Genomic DNA, 7,185 nt, shown 5'->3' on the forward strand with positions numbered 1-7,185 from the left:
AAGAAGATGTGGTATATACATACAAGGAAGATGTGGTATATACATACAAGGAATACTACTCAGCCATAAAAAGGAATGAAAATTTGCCACTTGCAACAACATAGATGGACCTGGAGGGTATTATGCTTAGTGAAATAAGTCAGACAGAGAAGACAAGTACTGTATGTTTTCACTTATTATATGGAATCAAAAAATAAAATGAATGAATATAACAAAACAGAAACAGACTCACAGATACAGAGAACAAACTAGTGGTTACCAATGGGAAGAGGAGTGAGGGGAGGATCAAGATAGGAGAAGGGGACTAAGAGATACAAACTACTATGTATCTAATAAATAAGATACAAGGATGTAATGTACAGCACAAAGAATATAGCCACTCTTTTATAATAACTTTAAATGGAGTATAATCTATAAAAATATCACTATGTTTTCCACTTGAAACTAATATAATATTGTAAATCAACTATACTTCAATTAAGAAAAATAAATACAAAAAAGAAAGAAAAACAAAACTCTCTAAGAATCAGGAAAAAAACAAGTTAAAACCAAGATGAAATACAACTTTTATGCCCAAACTTCAAAATTTAGGAAGGTAGGGACTTCCCCGGTGGCACAGTGGTTAAGAATCCAGCAGCCAATGCATGGGACACGAGTTTGAGCCCTGGTCCAGGAAGATCCCACATGCTGCAGAGCAACTAAACGCACGAGCCACAGCTACTGAGTCCACATGCCACAACTACTGAAGCCCGCGTGCCTAGAGCCCGTGCTCCACAACAAGAGAAGCCACCACAATGAGAAGCCCATGCACCTCAACGAAGAGTAGCCCCCACTCGCCGCAACTAGAGAAAGCCAGTGAGCAACAGTGAAGACCCAACGTAGCCAAATAAAAAGTTAGGAAGGTAGATAATATCAAATATTGATGAGAATGTGAGGGGATGAGGCCTCTCATTTGCTGATGAGGGAGTTTATGTGTGCTGGCCATGCTGGCAAATGCTTTAGCAGTATTTTGAATAATTGTGTGCATATTTCCTATAAACCAGTGATCCCACTCCTTGGTATAATTCTCCTCTCTCCCTAAAATGATTGCTCAGGGATGTAGAAGATAAATCAATCAGATTCCAGACAAGAGAAATTAAAATCATGCTAAATGGGAGTACTTAATACAGGGACCTGATATAAAAACTTAAATGGATTTTTAAAAATATTTATTTACTTACTTGGTTGCGCCAGGTCATAGTTGTGGCTCGTGGGCTCCTTAGTTGCGGCAGGCGGGCTCCTCAGTTGCGGCTGAAGGGCTCCTTAGTGGCAGCTCGCTGGATCCTTAGTTGTGGCAGTAGGCTCCTTAGTTGTGGCATGTGAACTCTTAGTTGCAGCATGCATGTGAGATCTAGTTGCCTGATCAGGGATTGAACCCAGGCCCCCCACACTGGGAGCATGGAGTCTTATCTACTGCACCACTAGGGAAGTCCTTAAATGGATTTTTTTTTAATGCAATGATAGCTCCAAAGGAGAAGTGGGTTTTAAATTTTAGTAAGTATCGACCAATTACTTTCCAAAAGGGTTGTGTCAATACCCAGTCCTTTCAGTCATGAGGGAAAGAAATGGTCAAAGAGAGCCCTGCTAAAGCCACTGTCATCCCAGGACACCCAGGACACCCCAGGAAGGGCATGAGAGTGCCCTTCTGTGATGCTATGGCCAGCACCAGGGGCTTTTATTCTCTAATTTTTGCCAAGTTTCCAATAAAACTTTATTTAAAAAAACAAAAACAGGTGGCCAGTATATAGACAATAGTTTCCTGATTTAATTTTTTTACTACTGCATTAAAATATTTATCTTGTTTGCTGAGTTTTTTGGCTCCCCTTTGGTTAAATTCTGCACCTGGGTTGAAGCCCTGTTGAGTTGTCTGCTTGGAGTCTCACAAAGACCAAAGCTGGTGCCAGTGCTGCATGGGGCTACCAGGGAGGCGCCCTTCTTCTGACACCCCCAACCCGGCTCAGGCATGCATCTGTAGAGCAGGCAGTCCCAGCCAACCTGTCCCCAAAGCCATGCTGGGCCTCCTGCACCTTCAATGCCAGATATCAGATGCCTAACTGGATGGTAAAATTCCTCTGCCAACCTCCCCGCATCAGTTGCTCACAGATCTGTGTCCATTTCTTCTTCACAATGCCCTGGGATCTATTCCCTCCTCTCCATCAAGCAGCCCTCCCTGGGGACTGGCCTCAGTCCCTCTCACCTTGGGTTCTGAAGGGCATCAGGGGAGCCGTGGCCTCACAGCTTGAGAGCTTGCCCTAAATTCAAAGTTGACTGTATACCCCCTGCTCACAGACAATCTTTTCCTTCAGCCAGACATGAGCTTCCTGAGAGCCTTCTGTGTGTGTTAGAGATGGAGCACCCATGGTACTCACACCCTGAGGGGACTAAGGCAAAGGAGGCACTTTCCTCCATGCAAAATGTAAAATAGTGCCCCAAAATTCAACCATCAAGATTAATAATATTTTAATGCAATATTTTAAAAAATCAAAACTAAGGCAAAAAATCCATGGGGAACAAAAGATCAACATTTTAAATAGAGACAGGATTTGATTTTCCCTTTTGCCTCAGGCTCCAGCACTTTGACGGATCCTATCTTTGATCCTATCTTTGATTTTTTAAAATATTGCATAAAAATAGTATTTATGCTGATGACTGAGGTTTGGGGCATGCTTCTTATATTTTGTACCTGAGATAAGTGCTTCTTCACTCACTGTACCCTAACCCTGGCCCTGGTAGATACAGTCAATAAATAGTAGGCCCAGTAATAATTTCAGAAAGTGATAAGAGCTCTAAGTGATAAGAACTCTAAAGTGATAAGAACTTTCATTTTCAAGAGAGATGAAAATAGACATTCACACAAGAACATGTACGTGAATGTTCATAGCAGCATTATTCATAACAGCCAAAGAGTGAAAACAACCCAAATGTCCATCAACTGATGAACTGATGAACAAAATGTGGTCACTTTATGCAATGGAATATTATTCAGCCATAAAAAAGATTAAGGTATTGATATATGCTACAACATGGGTGAACCTTGAAAATTATGTCCTAAGTGAAAAAAGTCAAACATGAAAGGCCACAGATTGTATGATTCCATTTATGTGAAATGCCCAAAATAGGCAAATCCATAGAGAAAGTAGATTAGTGGTTGCAGGGTTGGGGGAGGGGGATGAGGAGAGAATGCTAATGAGCATAGGGTTTCCTTTTGGAGTAATGGGTGTTATTGGAATTGGAATTGGACATTGATGGTGGTTGAACAATCTTGCGAATACACTCAAAAGCACTGACTGTATACTTTTAAATGGTGAGTTTTATGTTACATGAAATTTTATATTATGTTAATTATATCTCAAGTTAAAGAAAAATTAAATAAAGCAGGATGACAAATAAAGACTGAGAGGTAGGATATTAGAGAGTCAGGGAAGTCCTCTCTGAGGTGAGGACACTTAATGGGACCTGAGTAACAAGAAGGAGCCAACTGTGTGTTGAGGAGGAAGAAGTTTCCCGACAAAGGCACCAGCCCACGCCAAGGCCCTTAGGCGGAAACAACTTGTGGTGTGGTCCTTCATTCATTCGTTCCACAAGTAGTTATTTAGCACCCACTGTGTGTTAGGCACTGCTCTCTGAGGATACAGCTGGGAACAAAACATCCTATAATGTGATGTTAGAATGTGGAAGCAGCTGTGGACTAGGAAGAAAAATTGTTTGGAAGGGAGAGAGTTTGGGGTGGGAAAGACTACATTATATAGGGAGATCAGAGGAAGTCTTACTGAGAAAGTGACATTTGAGCAAAGGGGCAAGCGCAATGGTGGAGAATGACAGCAGAGATGTGGAGGCATCCAGGGCCTGAGGCCATGAGCTGGCCAAGGACTGGACTATGAATGTATGGGGAGCCGCTGGAGGGTGTGAGCAGACAAGTGGCATGGCTGCACTCGTTTTCAAAAACTCAAGCTTGCTCTGCCTGCCTTAGATTCCATGCTCCCACTGCCCACATCAGCAAAGCTTGATAGCAAACTTTATTTAGCAGGTGGGATTGTTTTTTAAAGGAACTCTTATGTCACATAAGTCCCAAATATGACACTGACTGGAGCTAAACAGCTCTGGATGTCTGGATTCCTCAGGGCTCCATGATGAACTTTAGCCAGGGTTCTCAAATCCAGAAGTTTAAAAGGAACTATTGCTGTGGCACCTGTGGCAGATGCAGGGTCCTAAGCACTACCCATGGGGCTCAGGCCCAGGAGTCCCACTGGTAACCTGTGTCCCCAGGTGATGCTGACACAGGTGGTCCACAATCCCCATGTTGAGGAAACAGTGGCCTGGGCACCACAGAGCATGGTATCAGGCAGAGGCACAGTTGGAGACCCACATTCTGGTCCAGACCCCTTGGGCCAGGCCTGCGTGGTGGCTGCAGTTTAGTTACTTGGAAGCAAACATTTAGAACTGGAGATTGTATATACCAATCTGGGTCTCAGGCTTCTCTTGAGAAGCTGCTGCACCTCTGCCAGCTCTGAGCCACAGCAATTCTGTACAATCCCAATGGCCTTCTCGTCTCTTCCTGTGGCTTGCCTGGGCTGTAGTCAGTTGTGTTCAGGACCCTGAGGAGGCTGTGAGGCTGGCATCCATTCAAATGAAATCTATCCACAGCCCTCTGTCATCTGGTCTGGGCTTAATTTCCCATTCACTTGAAAATTACACTATTCTTTTTTTCCTTTTTTACACCCAAAAGAGAAGGTTCCAGAACCTGTCAGGTATGCCTGGTGGCCCTTCCTCATAGGTGGGTTCTGAGTGATGGAGTCAGGATTGGTCAAGCTGGGGGAATAAGTCAGGTTGGCTCCCAGGGAAGGCATATGTCCCCTCTGTCACCAGAATGGAACTCACCTACGAATCTCAGAGGAGCAGCTGAGCAGTGAAGGAGGCATTGAGGGCACTCTGGTTAGGGATCAGGGAGAAGGGCAGAGGTTCCTATCCAGACCTCCAAGAGGACAGAGGACTTGTTGTGGGCTGTAGCCTCAGTGTGGGCCTAGGGGAACAGCCTCTTCCTCTGTGACTGGCCAGCAGATGCTGTGGAAGCCCATCCCATGCCAAGCATGGTGTAGGTGCTGAGACAGGCAAAGACATTTAGCAGTGGCCTCTAACCCTAGCTGGAAAGACAGGCATGCATGACAAAATGAATTGAAACTTTTGCCCTGGCCACTGGGAAGCTCACTGGGGCTTGCAGAAGTGGTGAGAGCATAGCATTGCTCATGCAGACACTCAAGAGGAAGTATTTACAATGGCCCCTCTGAAGAGAAAAAGACCAGAAGGAGGCACATGCACTGTAAGCATAATCATGCCAGGGTGACTGCATGAGGCTGAATAATGGCTCCCAAAGATGTCCAATCCTAATCCCGGGAACCTGTGACTGTTACCTTGCATGGCAAAAGGGACTGCAGATGTGATTAAGTTAAGGATCTTGAGATGGGAGATTATCCTGAATTATCCAAGTGGGCCCTAAATGAAATCACAAGTATACTTATAAGTGTACTTACAGAAGGAGACTCGACTGCAGAGGAAGGTGATGTGATGGTGGAAGCAGAGATTGGAGTGATGAGCTTTGAGGATGGAGGAAGGGGCCATAAGCCCAGGAACACAGGTGACCACTAGAAAGTGAAAAAGTCTGGGAAATGGATTCTCCCCTGAAGCCTCCAGAAGGAACCAGCCCTCTCGCCACCTTCACTTTAGCCCAGTGAGACTGATTTAGGACTTCTGACCTCTAGAACTGTGAGAGGATGGAAGTGTGTGATTTTAAGCCACCAAGTTTGTGGTGATTTGTATCACAGCACCAGGAAGGGAATACAGTGACTCTCTCCCAAGTAGTGGGGTCCAATTCCATGAGCAAGAAGAATGTGTGGAACAGCTTCAGTGGTCTGCAGACCTTGCTTTTGGTCATTGGGTGAGTGTATTTGACGCTAGGGCCCCAGAGAAAAAAATTACCACAGCTTTGCTGGTGTGGGACCTGAAACTAACAGTCCCAGGCTCCCCCAACCCCCGTACCCCTGCCATCACCAGGAAAGCAAAGCTCACTCCCTCAGTGTCAGCTCCTGAGGACCCAGCTGGGGGTCACATCTCCAATACACCCCAGCCTGCCCTGCCTGGGGATGCTGACTCGAGGCCTTTGGCAAGAAAATGTCATAAACCTCTTGGCCAGGGCAGGAGTTGGGGAGGCTTTGCCAAGGAGGTGACATTTGTGTGAGCCTTGCCCGGGTAACAGTTCAGAAGGGAGAAAGCAGAGTGGGAGGGGCTGTGGGCCCAGGGACCCCGTGCACAGAACTGACAGGCCTAGCTCCCCATCTCTCCACGGGGCTGATTATGAACAGCGGTGCCTGCAAACAACAGAAGCGAACTCTTTTTGACTCAGCAGAGAAGGGATTTATTGGAAGCCTACCAGGCAGCTGACAAGGTCAAGAGGAAGGTGGGAGAGGCAGGCTTGGGCAGGAACCAAGGAGCCAAGGAGAGCTGAGACAGGAATTGATGGGGAACCATCCACTCTGGGGCCTCAAAGCCATGCCTCTGAACTCTGCGACATACAGTGGCATCGTGCCCCAGGGCACTCCTCGGCACTGCTGTCCCATGAAGGGCCTCTGCTGACCTCAGGCTCCAGGAGGGCCACCACGAGGCTGCATGCCCATACCCTGGCTCCTGGGGACAGGAAGGCAAATCTGCTCCCTCAGTTTCCTTTGATTCCAGGAACCAGAGCCTGGGGCATCTGTGTAACCACTGCAGGTAAAGGAGAAGTTGGTCCTGCACTGTGAGACCCACTGGGCTCAGGGCTGTGTGCTCCCTCACTGATGTGTTCTCTGCCAGGAGAAGCCTGGGCTCAGAGGGAATCCCTCCTTCCGTCCCTTCCTTCCTCCCTCCCTCCCTCCCTTCCTTCTTCCTTTCCTTTTTTCTTTTCTTTCCTCCATGCTACAAATTGAATGTTTGTGCCTCTCCAAGTGCACATGTTGAAGCCCACATGAATAGGATTACTGCCCTTATAAAAGTAGCTCAAGAAAGCTCTCTTGCCCCTTTCACCGTATGAGGTTACAGCAAAAAGATATCTAGGAAGCAGGCTCTCACAAGACACTCAATCTGCTGGCACCTTGATCTTGGACTTCCAGGACCAAG

Source organism: Stenella coeruleoalba (assembly GCF_951394435.1).
Source record: "Stenella coeruleoalba genome assembly, chromosome: 3".
Classification (NCBI taxonomy): Eukaryota; Metazoa; Chordata; class Mammalia; order Artiodactyla; family Delphinidae; genus Stenella; species Stenella coeruleoalba.